Here is a 16,671-nt window from a genome sequence, read left to right on the forward strand (position 1 = left end):
CTTTAAGTACAACTCTGAGTCCCGCCATGTGCAAAAGTTTGCCGACGACACTGCGATCGTGGGATGTATCAGAAATGGGCAGGAGGAGGAGTACAGGAAATGGATTCGGGACTTTGTCCGATGGAGCGACGCAAACTACCTGCACCTGAACACCACCAAGACCAGGGAGATGGTGGTGGACTTCAGGAGAACCAGAACTCACCCGGTTCCCGTAACTATCAAAGGAGAATGTGTAGAATTTGTCCAGACCTACAAATACCTGGGAAAGCAGCTGGACAACAAACTGGACTGGACCGCCAACACAGAAGCTCTATGTAGGAAAGCGCAAAGCCGACTTGACTTCCTCAGAAGGCTGGCCTCCTTCAAAATCTGCAAAAAGCTCCTGAAAATATTCTATGAGACAGTTGTGGCAAGAGCCCTCTTCTATGCGACAGCGTGTCGGGGAGGCAGCGTCAAGAAGAAGGATGCCTCTCGTCTCAATAAACTGGCTAGGAAAGCCAGCTCTGTTGTGGGCAAAGAACTGGACAGCCTAACAACAGTAGCTGAGAGACGGGCACTGGAAAAGCTGAGGTCAATCATGGACAATCCATCGCATCCACTACACAGCATTATCCCAAGACAGAAGAGCAGTTTCAGCGACAGACTGCTCTCACTGTCTTGTACTACGGACAGACTGAAGAGATCTTTTCTTCCTCATGCCTTGAGGCTCTTTAACTCTACCCGGCAGAGTAAAAGCCCACAGTAAACCACACCACCTTCATTGCATATTACCGAATCTTATTGCAATATGTATTTTATGTAGCACTATTTAAATACTCTATACAAGATGCTACGTTGGGTATTAGCACGTCAAATTGGGTATTTGTATATCGTATTCTTTTTGCTTTATTATTGTATTGTTCTCAGCGAAGGGATGCTGCTGGAAATGTGAATTTCCCTTCGGGGATGAATAAAGTATCTATCTATCTAGATAAAGATGGCATTTTTAGGCATTTGGTCGTCTAAACATATTCGAAAAATGTCAATCGCTCTGTGGTACACTTGTATACAGCATTTGCTTTGGCCTTGAAGGTTTCCACTGAGACCCCAAAGAAATGAAATCTCAAAGCTACACGGTCCAGTTTGCCATGCTACAGGCATATCTTAACTTCTCTTCTATTATTGCCAAAGGAAAAAAAATGATAATGCAAATGATGAATGTTACTCAAGCGGTCAAAGTACAGAGAGCTCGTTTGAATGTTGAGTGGCTGCCGCTGCTGCTGCTGCTACGGTCCTTGCGCAAACGTTTGGACTTTGCACGCGAGCCAGCAAAGTCTCGAATGATGGTGATGAAGTCGAACGAGATGTGGGGAAACTATAAAATGTTAAAAGTCCTCGAACGATGATAGTAGCGACGCGAAACACCGGAATGAGGAAAGTAGGGCAGTAGTAGCAGGGAGATTTCCTTAAACAAAACATAGCTTAGGGCGTACCTTGCAAACATACATTTCAATATTCACATTTTTTGATCTTTTCAAAACAAAATAGATCTTCTCTTTCGTTAGAATCTTTTTTTTTTAAACATGGATTGCATATAACCTTTTTTTTTTTTTAAATTCATTTGATATATATGTTATTTTGTATCGCTAGCACCCTTGTCTTCAACTAAGGGTTTGCAGAAAAGACAGTCATGCAAAGTAGTCATGCTGGTAAACAAAGTTACAAATACGCATCCTTTTTTTTTTCTCCCTGTTTGTTGAATCGGAGGGTCCGTTCCTTCTCTTTGATGCATGAGTATGTCTTTGCGCGCTCCCCTTACTGGCCAACTGAAGTCCTTTGCCGTTATCCCCCCGGGATTCTTTGTATTTTCGAGGCAGATTGTCCCGTTTTCTGATATTTTTTCTCTTATTCCGTCAAGGACCAGCATCCTTTGCCATAGCAAGATTTGTTTTATCAAAATATAGATTTGCTCTTTTTTTTTTTACACATACACCCGCTCAATACTTGGTCCACGTCTGCTTCTATATGGCTCCGCTTACTGCGCCACCCCGGTCGTAACATCCGCGCGCCAGTGGAACAGCCCGTCGGCAGCAAGAGATGCCGCGGAGACATTTTGGGCAGTATTCATCTGGTGGTTCTTGTGCCTCGTTGGCAGTGTAGGCCTTTGTGTGTTTCGGGGGATCGTTAATCGGATTGGTCCCTTTCAAATCCGTCCCGATGGGTGTAAAAAGTGTCCTCGTGGCAGGGGGGCAGGGGTGGCGAGGTCTACTTTCCCCTTCCTTACGATCCGAGCCGACTCGGGATCACAGCGGAGACTGACGAGAGTCGTCTCTTCTCTGCTCCGACCGGAAGAGTTCTAATTTTGTTTCAATGTGCTTGACTTAAAAGGCGAGCGGATGCGAGTGGCAGTTCAAGCCCGAGTGGACTCGTTTCTCCTCATCTAGATGACATCGTCGGGCCTCCCCTCAAAGCCTAACCCCCTTTGCGGTACATGAAAGAAAAAGTCTCGTAACATCGGGGCAAAGCGAAGGTCAAATCGCATCGGATGCAAATGCTACGAGGGCTCCGTTTAGGATTGCGTTTTATAGACGGGAATGGAAGACAAAGTTTCAGAGGCGAGTGCTAAACTTGGTCTTTATGCGGGTGATGGATTGGATTGTAATTCTCCTTGAAGGTTAAAAACTCTGTCTCTCATGTACTCTCGGGGTGTGAAGGCCGTGATCTCTTAACAATCCACTCGCACTCGCTCTAGACTGTTATGTCAAGTCCTTTCCTGGCCAACAGATGCTACGGTGTTAGCGGAGATGCTACATTGTTCGTTCCGTCCCTTACGGGGACGACCGTTGTTTTTTTTTTCCCCTCCTGGTTCCACAATGACGGTGGCAGGTGATGTCATCTGGAATGTGTCCTCCCAAAAAGTGTGCCAGTGCAGTGCTCAGTCCATTTGCTCAAAAGGGGTCGGGGAAAATAAGAGAGTCTGTCAGACAGATGTCAAAAAATGTGGCGCTCCGACTCCTGACAGGCTACTTTGGTAACGATGCGAGCGGGAGAGGACCGTGTGAATTGTCGGAATTCGTGATTAAAATGCGAGGCCCCGCTTTTTCTTTCGTTCCCTCTCGTCACCTCAAAGATCTCCTTTAAAACGTCCATCCACGTCACACTCGCCGCCTATGAGGCTTCCGCCGCAAATACGTTTTAACCGCTTAATGACTCCTCGTTACAGAGAGAAGGCCAACGCTAGAAACTTAACACTGTGAAGACAAAAACAGAAAGTCATGAATAATCACACTCAGACACAAAATCATGTGAGAGAAGAAACTCAGTACCGTATTTTCAGGAATATAAGTCGCCGTTTTTTTTTACGTAGTCTGGCCGGGGGTGCGACTTATACTTTGGTGCAACTTATATGTGAAATTATGAACACGTTATTACGGGATATATCATTTTACACTAAACCGCCACAGGTCCCCTTTGTTGATCATTTCGACCTTGCCCTGTTGTGCCGTAAAATGCTCTGTTTTAATGATCTAGTACATTCCCCAAAATTGAGATACAAAGTCGTTGTAGTAACTAGGGGGTCGTTTCATGCGGGGCGGACCTTTCTCAGCACAACAGCGGTCATTTATAAAAACAACTCAACAAAAATGGCACCGGGAAAAAAATCCTGCAAACAATGTTCCCTCTAATTTTCCTTACGGGTCTGAGCGTTCACACAAAGTCGGTGAGCAACGCTCGAAGCAACAGTGAGCAACGGTAATCCCAAGTGTGGCAAAGTCATTATCAAACATGTCCAAAACTTGACATCAACTTACATTTTGCTGAGTTTCCGGCAATGCAAAATGATTTTTCTCTTTTGAATGAATGGACTCATGTACTATTGCCTACAAATGTTGTTTGTTCTTACAATTCTTTCAGGAGATTTCCATTTCTTTTTATTTCCTGATATATTTTATCGCATAATATTAACATTTTTGGGGGCTTATTGAGTCGGTTGCAAGATACAGAACTGTACTTAATCACATTTGTTAGTAGAAGTACAATGTTGGCAACAAGATTCACTTGATATCATTGGAAATGATTTGAATGCAACACAAACTTTTTCTTCTTTTTCCCTGTTTTTTTTCTGTTTTTTTAAATTCCTTTAAAAAAATCTCATTGTGTTTATTTTTTCCGAGCTGTTACTTTTTTCTTTTTGTTCTCCATTTACTTTTTTGCTACGTTTCTTTCTTTTCTTTTTTTTCTGTTATTTTTCCTGAATTTTCCCTTCTTTTTTCTCTTCCTTTTGTTTATTTTTTCTCAGCTTTTCACTCCTTTTTCATTTAGGTCTTTTTTTCTTTTTTGTTCTATTTCCCCTGCTTCCTTTAAGTCATTTTGTGCACAATTTTACATAATATTTGGTCGTGTAGGGATTAAAGAAGCAAAAACAACCCGAAGAGCCGGTTGGGATCCGAAAGAGCCGGTTCTCTTTAGTGAGCCGAGCCGAAGAAGCCGGTTCTCGAAAAACTCTACTGACTTTACTTAACTTCGTTCTACTTAGACCTTGACTTCCAAATACCGCATTTAGACCACAGCGTCAGGGGAACCCGTGTATTTTTACCTTAATGCACTGTACCTTTGACTTAATTCGCTTCTTAATTAGCAATTTCGAGCCCTGATTTTTGTGCGCTGGCTCGATTTTCTAGTGCGCTGAGAATGTGCAGGCAGTGCGCAATTGCGCACGCGCGCAGTTTAGAGGGAACATTGCCTGCAAATTACAAGCTGCAAATAGTGAAAGTTGTCATTTGGAGCTTGTAAGGAACTGGCGAAAAAGGGAGGTAACGATGAGTCTGACGTACACGGCGTAGAAGCAGAAAAAGAAAGCGACTTATTGTACCTAATCGGAGGAGTTGTTTACCGGTAAAAGTGACAAAGAGGATGAAGATTTCATCAGATTTAGTAATTTGGTGGCAAGCTGATAGTTCTTAATGCCAATGTTATCTAAATAACTCTTAATATGTTACATTAGCAGCAGGGTTGGGTAGGGTTACTTTAACTGGATTACTTACAATTACTTTTGGATTACTCCAATAGCAAATATGCTAATAAAAGACAAAAGAAACTAAATAGGAATCAAGTGACTCAATTTTGTGCAAGCTTGGGGAGTAACGGAATACATGGAACTGCAAAAAGCTGTTTGGATTTCTTTCCATTTTGTTTCTGGCGCATTTGATGTTCGTTTTGCCGGAGATCAAAGAGATCAAAGCCAGGAGGGAAAGCTTACCACGTGTTGTGAGTCATCATTTGATTCATATTTAGTTTCTTGTGTCTTTTATTAGCATATTTGGTATTGGAGTAATCCAAAAGTCATTGAAAGTAATCCAGTTCAAGTAACCCTACCCAACCCTGGTTGGTGAACAGTGTTGGGCGCAAAAACTGGAAACAAAATACTTAGTTTGTAGGAAGTTCATTTAAAAAGTACTTTTTTTTTACCACCTGGATTACTTAGTAACCAATCCCAGGGTTTGTACACGTTGTTAGTAAGGATATCAAAGCCAGGAGAGAAAGCTTACCACGTGTTGTGAGTCATCATTTGATTCCTATTGAGTTTCTTTTGTCTTTTATGAGCAGATTTGGTATTGGAGTCATCCAAAAGTCATTGAAAGTAATCCAGTTCAAGTAACCCTACCCAACCCTGATGAGCAGGCATGTGAGTCATGTAATGTTTGTATACTGTAGACTTATTCTTATTGTTTTTCTTCCTCATGCCATGAGGCTCTTTAACTCCACCTGGCGGAGTAAAGGCCCACATGAAACCAAACCCCCTACATTGCATATTACCGTACTTTTATTGCAGTGTGTATTTTATGTAGCACTATTTAAATACTCTATACAAGATGCTACGTTGGGTATTAGCACGTCACACTGGGTATTTGTATATTGTATTCTTTTGGCTTTATTATTGTATTGTTTCTCAGCTCAGGGATGCTGCTGGAAATGTGAATTTCCCTTCGGGGATGAATAAAGTATCTATCTATCTATCTATCTATCTATCTATCTTTTCAGCCTGTTGATTCGAAATTGCCATTCAAGATGACGTGCATGTTTTTGCTGTTGGATTTTCTCAAATCAATGTCCCCCAAAATTGCGACTTATACTCCAGGTGCGACCTACATCCGTTTTTTTTCCTTCTTAATGATGCATTTTTACGCTCCGGAACGACTTGTAGTCCGGAAAATACGGTACATGATATCACAAGTTCAGCCATTGAGAGGTTTGTTGGTTTATAGGAGTGTTCAGCTGATATAAACCAAGCAGCGCTTCCATTTTCCAATTGCAATTTTTCACGTTGAACTCTTTTTTTTTTTTTACTGGCATTCAATCAAGTAAGGAAGTAATTGGCATTACCTGTGGATACTGCCGATTAACTGTCAGAATAAAATGCAACATTTTGAAGACTAGGGAAAGCCGTTCAGCAAGATTGGTGACTTTCAATAACAAAAACACAAACAGTGACATAAGCAAATTTAGCTATCCCCAGTAAATATAACCATTTTGTTAGCACACTAAATATTCCCGGAATACGGGTGTCAGCGGAGGGTGCGGGCAGAAGTGTGTACATTTTCCTTCCGCCAATATTTTCTGATCGATAGACACACAAAAACATGTCGAATGAATGAAAGATGAATGAATACTTGGTGTTGCAAAATGCCGGGACAGAGAACCATCTTGAGAAGTACAGTGGAACCTGGGTTCTCGACCATAATCGGTTCCAGAACCCTGTTCGAAAACCGATTAGTTCGATCACCGAAATCATTTTTCCCATTCAAAATAATGTAAATTGTTTTAATCCGTTCCAACACCCTGAATGTTTACCATGAACGTAAACATGAAGCTAACCCAGGCTAATCGTACGTTCGCGTTAGCGTCATCTTCCGTACGAAAGATGACGCTAACATGAACGTGTAAAAATAAAAAAATCAGGTGGTTTACACGTCATTTAGCACCCGGGTCTCCACAACAAGTGGTGAGCGGTTAAAGGATAAAGAAAAGAATTATGAATAGGATTTCTTACCGGTCGGCAGAAGCCATGCTGTATTCCTGAAAGAAGGGAAACTCGCACACCTTCTTCATATTTTGCTATTATTGCTTTCTTAAATGCAATAGTTGTACGCACTACTCCTCTTTTTTCACCTGTAGCAACTTTGCTGCTTGCACCGAGCTTCTTCCGAGGCATCATTAGGGGTTAAAACACTCCGTTCACCGATATTCAAAACGAAAGCAAAAAGGAGTGCGCGTTGCCGTGACAACAGTTCTTCACGAGGGGTGGGGGCAATCGACACTCGTACGCCGCTCAGCGTCGCCCCTAGCGTACCGGCGTTCGAACTCCGATTTATTTGAACGAAAAGCGAAGCGAGAATTTCTCGAAATTTTTGCTCGAGAACCGATTCGTTCGAACTGAGAGGCCTTCGAAAACCCAGGTTCCACTGTAGTACAAAAATCACAACTGATCAAGTCTTTTGGACAAACATCACGTCGAGAGTTTTGTTGTCGCGGTTCTTTGGCTTCCTCGTCTTCTGCCGTGGCCACTTGGAGAAAGACCTGCTTGGAAACACATGAAACCTTAAAGGGAAATCCTGAGCTATTCAATATTTGCTTTTGGGGTTTTTGGGGTGATGGTGTATTAACCTTTGCAGGTCTGCACTCAGCACTTGATCCGAATGGGTCCGAGCCAGACTGGATGCAAATTTCACTGATATTGAATTTCAGTGTCAAATGAATTGATTTAAGAATATTATTTTTGAAACTATTTGAGCTCAGTCATCAGTGCATGTCGGGTTTTTTTCTTGCATGAAAACATGTTGAAACGGACTTGAAATTTTGGATACATATGTGAGCAGGGTTGGGTAGGGTTACTTGAACTGGATTACTTTCAATGACTTTTGGATGACTCCAATACCAAATATGCTCATAAAAGTCGAAAGAAACTAAATATGAATAAAATCAATATAATTTGTGCAGGCTTGGGGAGTAACGGAATACCCGGAACGGCAAAAATGATGTTGGCAAGCTGTTTGGATTGATTTTCATTTTGTTTCTGTGGCATTTTATGTTCGTTTTGCCGGAGATCAAAGCCAGGAGAGAAAGCTTACCATGTGTTGTGAGTCATCATTTGATTCATATTTAGTTTTCTTTTGTCTTTTATGAGCATATTTGGTATTGGAGTCATCCAAAAGTCATCCAAAAGTAATCCAGTTAAAGTAATCCTACCCAACCCTGTATGTGAGGCAGTGACGTGCAGTAGGGGGGCGCAGGTGAGGCAATACGAATAATATAAAATAAGGGAATATTTAAAATGGCAATTTTGATTCCGCGTTAAAGTCCAAAAAACAAGCGGTTGAAAGACCAAAACACTTTTGTATAGTCGAATGTATGTTCTAGGTCATTTTTACAATACTCCTTTTAGAAAAAGGAGTCCTGCATTTCCCTTTCTTTCGTACTCAAATTTAGTCTTACTTTACAGTGTTTTTCTCGAACTTGTTGTTAGGCAGCTGGGAGTTGAAAATATTTTTAATGGTTACATTTAAATCCTCCATTTTTGGATTTCACATCATATTATGAATATTATGAATACATTATGTAACATTTTAAGTCAAGTCCGGTATGTGACGAAACACGCTAGACTTGGTTCTGACTCGAGGAGTTTCAACCTTAAACGTTTTACCGTGTACTACCGTTATTTCTGATCATTATTTAGTTACATTTGAGGCGCTGGCTAAATGTTGTATTAAAAACGGAAGGATTTATCGGACGCAATATAAGCACTGGCATAGTTTCTGAGCTCTCTGATCTTCTTTCAGGAGTAGTTGCGCCGTTTCCTTTATATAAAGGCTCTATTGACTCACTCATGAATGAGTTTAATGCTACCCTGGCTACTGTCCTGGATTCAGTAGCGCCCCTACGGCTTAAATCAGGACCTAAAAGACGCACGCCTTCGTTTACTGATGAAACTAGATCGCTTAAACAAGAATGCTGGAAATCTGAAAGAAAATGGCGCCCTACCAAGCTTGAGGTTTTCCGTCAAACCTGGTGTGACAGCTTGTTAAAGTATAAAGCAGCCCTTGCCTCTGCAAAATCAGCCTATTGTTGAAGGTGATTGCGGCACAAAAGAATAACCCCAAAATCCTTTTCGACACTGTAGCGTCGCTAACGAGGCAACAGATCAACGCATACGGGAAGAAATTTCTAAAGACAGTGTTAATACATCACATATTAAAGGGCTGAGATCTATAGATGCGCGACATGGTGGCTGTCCAGGAAATTTGTGATACTATTAGCATGCTAACAGCAGCTCAAGCCATCCAGTTATTTTATGGACTTTGTGAGGGAGAATTTTGTCCAAAAGGGGCAGCACATAGACTACATTTACCAATGGAGGTCAACAAAACATTTGTGTGTATGCTTCATTTTCTTAGTCTGCCAATAGAATGATAAATAAGATATACCGTTTATTCCGGACTATAAGCCGCTACTCTTTACCCAAACGTTCAACCCTGCGGCTTATTCAGTGATGCGGCCAATTTATGTCATTTTCCTAACGGCCACCAGCGGCGCTCGAGTACAAAAGGTAAGATTTAGACCGGTGGAATACATGTGCCGAGGAAGACTGCAACTTCTTAGCTTGTGCACAAATTAAATTAGCGTGGACATATCCTCGTCATGCAAATTGCAAAAACAAAGGCACATGACGCAACTTTCAAGCTAAACGCAGTCCAGCAGTCAGAAATAGGAATTACTTTTCGAGCGTGATGCTAGCGTGTTGTTGAATAAGGGAGCGTGGGACTATGTCTATGACAAAGTCTCTTTCCCATGTTGAAGGAAGACAACTTTGATGACGTTAGTTATAAAGAGAAAGATAAGGACGGTTTACCGTGCTTATTTCAAGTACGTTATGTTCTTTTAACAATGCTGTTTACTGTGTTGCGAGCGTGTTTCTAGTAGCGTGTCGCCACCCTTCACAGGCACGGTTTGGGATGAAAGTTATAATATCATTATTAAAGCTTTGAAAACTCTCTCGGTGTACCGTCTTTCTTTGTAAATATGTGTAACCATGTATAATATGTATTTGCAACTGTATATTTTTGTAATGTATTTATTTTAGAAACTTATTCTGATATGTTTTGTACGAGCAAATGAGAAAGAAGGGGCGGGGCAAACGGGGGCTGACGGGAAGTGGAGTAAAGGTGAGACGTGTTTGTGGACGCGGCCGACAATAGTGGATATATATTTTTCCCACCCTTACCCTTTGGAAATATACACATTTTTCCTTGGATTATTTTCAACTGGACTCTGCAGGTCTGCATTAAATGATAACTACCGGTATCATTTTCCGTTCATTATGCCAGCTGTGTTTTTTGAACTGTATCGGGTAAGGGTTAATTTCGTGTTTGTGTTGCATATTTTCAATGTGGGCGCATGCAGCTAATATACAGGTGCGGCTTGTGTATGTACAAAATCGCTTTTCCTCACGAAATATAGTGGGTGCGGCTTATAATCAGGTGCGCTCTATAGTCCGGAATTCACGGTACGTGGATTTATTTGTGAATTGGACCGTCTCACCGGACACGAACGTCACCGCACGTCGCTTCACTGTAGAGTATGTTGTTGACGTGGTACTGACAAAAACACCTCAAAGGCAAATATTGAAGTTATTGAAGAGACTCAGGCGGGAAAGAAAAACAGGAAATAAAAATACACAGTTGGACGTAACTTTTCTCACAAAATGCATCAATTGTGTTTTATACGACTTTAATGTATTCACACGTGTACATACAGATATGAACATGATGAATACGATGTACCCGCATGTGCCGCGTGGATTTTAAAGTACAGTACTTCTACTGTAGCTAGTTAAATCTAGCTAATTAGCGTGAACTCCTAAAATGACATCAGAGCTTCGTGGAGCCTCACAGAGGCACTTACATGTCTGTTTTTCGTTTTTTTTTTCCCCCAAAGAATTTACCATATTTGTCAACAAATACAAGATTTCAGAAGAAAACAAAAAAACAAAACACGTTTTCATAAAACAACAACAAAAAACAAGTGTAATACAAGACACAAGGACATTTCTTTGGACTGAAAAAAAACAACATTGCAGATCATGCTTAAACTGCAAAAAGCAGCTTGGAGTTGTACACGTTAGCAATGCATTCATTCATTTACCGTAAATTCCGGACTATAAGCCGCTCCTTTTTTCCCCTAACTTTCAACCCTGTGGCCTATTCAGTGATGCGGCCAATTTATGTAAATTTTCTAACGGCCGCCAGCGGCGCTCGCGTGTTGCTACCATTAACTGCCCTGTCAAAGCTATATTATTATTATTAAAGCTTTGAAAACTCTCTCTGTGTACCGTCTTTCTTTGTAAATATGTGTAACCATGTATAATATGTATTTGAAACTGTATATTTTTGTCATGTATTTATTTGAGACACTTATTCTGATATGTTTTGCACGGGCGAATGAAAAAGAAGGGGCGGAACAAACGCGGGGTGACGGGTGGTGGGGTAAAGGTGAGGAAACTGTTTGTGGACGTGGCGGACAATAGTGGATATATATTTTTCCCACCCTTACCTTTGGAAATATACACTTTTTTCCTTGGATAACTTTCAACAGGACCCGGACTCTGCAGGTCTGCATCAAACCTTAAGTACCGGTATCATTTTCCATTCCATTTGCCGGCTGTGATTTTTGGACTGTGTACTTTAATGAAGGAAAAAATTGTTAAAACGTCATATTGTCAGATATAACAAAATTGTGAATATGCTTAATTGCTGTTAAAATTGTCGAGAAAAAATGCTCAAACCTCACATTGTTTATTTGCTGTTAAAAGTGTCAATAAATTTGTTCAAACAAAAAAAATGTGGTCTTGTACAAACCTCATATCGTTAGAAAATTATATAATGAAATTGTGAATGTATTTAATTGCTGTTAAAAGTGTCGATCAAACCTCATATTGTTGGAATATGATAGAATGAAATTGTGAATGTGTTTAATTGCTGTTGGAAATGTCGACAAAAATTGTTCAAACGTCATGTTGTTAGAAAATGATACAACGAAATTGTGAATATGCTTAATTGCTGTTAAAAGTGTCGAGAAAAATTGTTCAAACCTCATATTGTTTATTTGCTGTTAAAAGTGTCAATACATTTTTTCAAACCAAAAAAAAACCCCAAAAAGAAGGACATTTAGTTTCAAGCGCGGGATATAAAGTCGGGTTTGGGTTAATTTTGTGTTTGTGTTACATCTTTTAATGTGGGCGCATGCGGCTTATATACAGGCGCGGCTTGTGTAAGTACAACATCGGTTTTCCTCTTAAAATGTGGTGGGTGCGGCTTATAATCAGGTGCGCTTTATAGTCCGGAATTTGCGGTAATTTCCCATTTTAACAAAAAAGCAGTCGTGACGTGTCAGTCTCAACAAAACGGAAGCATCATCCAAGAACCGAGGTCAAAAAGAAAGTAAAACTTGTTATTTAAATAAACCCGAAACGGAGTACAGCAATTGGTTCATTTTTTGTTTTTGGAGAGATATATTTACAAATATACATTGTGTGCACACGTTGCTCTCCAGCATAAAATAATATTGCACTTTCTTTGCATATGTAAAGGAGATACATTTGTCCGATGATCAAGCCTATTTTCGTGTCTACGTGATCCTTTCTTTAAATTCTATTTATCTTTTTTTGTGGCCAATGTATTTTATGATGTTTAATAAGTTGATTCTGTTTTATGATTGGACAGCCGCAAATGGGAGTTAACAGGACGTTATTTTGTTGTCACGCACTTGTTTTGACTATCATGTCGTTGACGCTATCGGCCAATCATGTTGCTGTTCTTTGATTCCCGCACCCTTTCGGGCAGATATTGCTTTTGTAACGTAGGAGATGTCATAAAAACAAAGGGCTCAGGGAAGGGCCTTTAGGACTGGTTGGACTTTCTTATCTTAAGGCACAGGTGTCAAACAGGCGGCCCGCGGGCCAGATCAGGTCCACCGATGGTTTAAATCCGGCCCGCGAGACAACAGTGAGAGAAGCGCAAGAGGAAGATGAACTGTAGTTTTAAATGTTTCCACCGGATGTCACCAAAGCCAAGTAATACTTGCAAAACAATGGTGGTAGTATTTTTCCATTTCTCTCTGACTTACTTCTTTTTTATTTATCCCCCCCCTCTTTTTCTTTCTCATGTTCACTCTCTTTTCCCTCTCTTTTTCTCTTTTCTCTCTTTTTCTCTTTTCTCTCTCACTCTTTCTTTTTCTCTGTCTGGCTCTCTTTCTATTTTCTCTCTCTAATTTACACTTTAATTCTCTTTCTATTTTTCTCTTTCTTTCTCACCCTCTTTCTTTCTTTCTTTCTCACCCTCTCTCAGGTGCCTCGAACAAAGATGCTGTACTTGTATTTATTTCTCTCTCTCTCTCTCTCTCTCTCTCTCTATACATCTATCTATCTATCTATACATCTATCCATACATCTATCTCCATCTCTCTCTCTCTCTCTATCTATGCATCTCTCTCTCTCTCTCTCTCTCTCTCTCTCTCTCTCTCTCTCTCTCTCTCTCTCTCTCTATCTATGCATCTCTCTCTCTCTCTCTCTCTCTCTCTCTCTCTCTCTCTCTCTCTCTCTCTCTCTCTCTCTCTCTCTCTCTCTCTCTCTCTCTCTCTCTCTCTCTCTCTCTCTCTCTCTCTCTCTCTCTCTCTCTCTCTCTCTCTCTCTCTCTCTCATCTCTCTCTCTCTCTCTCTCTCTCTCTCTCTCTCTCTCTCTCTCTCTCTCTCTCTCTCTCTCTCTCTCTCTCTCTCTCTCTCTCTCTCTATGCATCTCTCTCTCTCTCTCTCTCTCTCTATACATCTATCTATACATCTCTCTCTCTCTTGCTCTCTCTCTCTCTCTCTCTCGTCTCTTTTTCTCTTGCTGACTTTTTCTTTCTGTCGTTTCACTTCTCTTATTCTTTTTATCTTTCTCTTTTTTCACTTTCTTTTTCTCTCTATATTCATTTCCCCCTCTTCTCCATTCATATCTCTATTCTGCTTTCTTTTTCTCTCAGTTACTCTGTCTCCCTTGTTCTCCCTATCTGTTTATCGCTCTCTCTTTCCCTCCCTCTCTTTTTCTCCCTCTCTCTTTCTCTTAAACTTACTAGTCCGGCCCCCATGAGACTTTTTATAGCATTTGTGGCCCCCAGCTAAAACCAGTTTGACACCCCTGTCTTAAGGCTTCTCTCCCTGTTTTTCTTTCCTTATTTTGAACTTTGAGCTTAACAGTACGGCATACACAGTTTTCTTACGCAATATATTCACATTTGCTGGGAAAAGGTTGGGGAGATCAACTCATGTGCTATCAAAACAGGGAATCATTTTATCTCTATCGGCAGGGTTGGGTAGGGTTACTTGAACTGGATTACTTTCAATTACTTTTGGATTACTCCAATACCAAATATGCTAATAAAAGACAAAAGAAAGTAAATAGGAATAAAATGACTCCATTTTGTGCAGGCTTGGGGAGTAACGGAAGACATGGAACGGCAAAAATGATGTCGGATTGATTTTCATTTTGTTTCTTTCGCATTTGATGTCCGTTTTGCCGGAGATCAAAGAGATCAAAGCCAGGAGAGAAAGCTTACCACGTGTTGTGAGTCATCATTTGATTCCTATTTATTTTTTTTGTCTTCAAGTTAAAGTAACCCTACCCAAACCCCGTTTATCGGCAACAGTGCTTACATCTGTCTGATAAAAAGTAAACTTATCCTTACATTTTTTAAAGCCTATTTTCTGAACCTGCGCATGCATTATGAAGAATCACAAGACGGGAGGTCATTTTGTCTACATTCACATTTACGTGATCTTATTGCTATAGGTTTTGAGCGTGCCTCGGGCCATTTTTGACGCTAGCAACGGCGTATCTTGCAGCATTTTGCGGCATCCCGACTCGTGCTACAAAATGGAAGGGATGGGGGACCGACAACGGCGCAAGGGGCCCGGGGCCTCATAGTTTTCCAGAGCCGGGCTCGAAATGGGAGCTAGCCGCAGCGACGAGCCCGACAACCTCGGCACATTTATCAGACTGCCAGATTTCTCGTAGCCCGTAGCTATATTTCACCACGTGGGTTTACAATATTGTGTGTAACAAACAAAAAAACGTGTTACAATAGTTTTCATACAATGTATCCACAATCAAGACAAAAATAGCACATTAGAAAAAGGAAGACATTTTAGAATGGCAGGAAATGATAAAGACATACTTACAGACAGACACACAGACAAGAAAGACAAGACAAAACAAGAAAATGCCAGTTATGATACGGTTTTTTTTTCCTAAAACAGAAAAAGCATACAGGTTTTACCCAGAAGCTTCAAAAGGCTTATTAAAAAAGGTACCCGTCATTGTATTTTGATCATTGTTATGTACGAGTGCTTTAAGCAACCTTTTTGACCCAAAGAGCCATAAAAACAAAATATATCGATTTTTGTTTTTGAGGGAGCCCTACGATACAGTTTAAGACAAATCCCAGCAAATTTGACAAACTAATTATTCACGAATTATTCAGCATTGGATGATTTGATCAGATTTGTAAAATAATACTGCCAGAGCCTGTGTCCCATCTCAACTAACTTCTCTCCTTCCTGAAATGACTTAATAGAGTAGAGGCTTATTTTGACCATCATTTTCTTTACATAAACAATGGTTTCAAAACAAGGTGCAAGCAGAGTTATTCCGTAAAAATGTCACCAAATACTGCAAACCAGGAAACCGGCTTATTTATCTTCGGTGTGTACGTAGCTCCCACCACCCCTACTGCTCACCCAATCAAATTGCTCTAGGTGCTTTCCTAGAGCTTTGGTGTGTTTACAGTTTGTTTTGTGGATTTTCATCACAAAGTGTCTCAACGCTGAGCATAGCTTGTTCTACTGAGCTTCCATATAAAGGATTCCTTAGCGCCGTACAGCCAAAACAGGGTCTGTTGGTGTGTAGTAGGGAGTATGCTCTTTCTAAACAGGACCGAACCATTACAGATATGAACTTTTTTCCAGCTATGCACGCCTTAGATTCGGCTCTGCGCTTGTCAGGTTTTGAACGCTAAAGGCGGTATTTTATCTCCGAGCAAGTTTTATGTGTGTGTTTTTCTATAGCGCTTTTCAAGTCAATGACTTCTTAAAGCGCTTTACAGTGTGCTTCACATTTCCCAATAGCGGCCTTGTATTGCAGCCACGTAAGACGCTAACCTGCTTATTGGGGGTAATAGGGGTTCAGTGTCTTACCCAAGGACACTTCGACATGTAACACGGACGAGCCGGGATTCGATCTGGGATCCCTTGATCCCAAGACGAGCGCTCTACCCCTTGAGCTACTGCCGGCCCCTTTGTACTTACTTCATTAATTGAATTTGTGTTATCTTTAAAGAGACAATGTGTTTCATTTGACCACTAGATGTCGCTGTATGGTCTAGTGCAGTCGAAAACTAGTGTTAAAATGCACAATGAAGAAAACAAACTACAGAGATTCAAAGAAACCAAAACGCACCATTTTACTTTCTATCAGTTTTCGTTGCCCTTAGCAACAAGATGGCGGACAATGATGTCATCTTAGGTGGGCCTCATGTTTTGTGAAATAATTGCTAATCTCTCAACCTGGGAGTATTTTAAAAAAAGCCACTTTTTTTGATAGTTGG

At 40.7% G+C, this 16,671-nt stretch overlaps 1 protein-coding gene across 1 annotated transcript in view; it reads right to left on the reverse strand.

The window, feature by feature from the left end:
- Nucleotides 1–843: 843 nt before the first annotated feature.
- The window catches only part of kcnc3b (potassium voltage-gated channel, Shaw-related subfamily, member 3b), a 101,537-nt gene continuing 85,709 nt past the window's right edge, over nt 844–16,671 (reverse strand). Inside the window, exon 6 of the mRNA XM_088324316.1 lies at nt 844–3,230. The gene's annotated coding sequence lies outside the window, so the exon portion shown is untranslated. The remainder of the gene's footprint in view (nt 3,231–16,671) is intronic.

The sequence above is a fragment of the Urocampus carinirostris genome, chromosome 19, assembly GCF_059441175.1.
Source record: "Urocampus carinirostris isolate Australia breed hairy pipefish chromosome 19, RoL_Ucar_1.0, whole genome shotgun sequence".
Taxonomy (NCBI): domain Eukaryota; kingdom Metazoa; phylum Chordata; class Actinopteri; order Syngnathiformes; family Syngnathidae; genus Urocampus; species Urocampus carinirostris.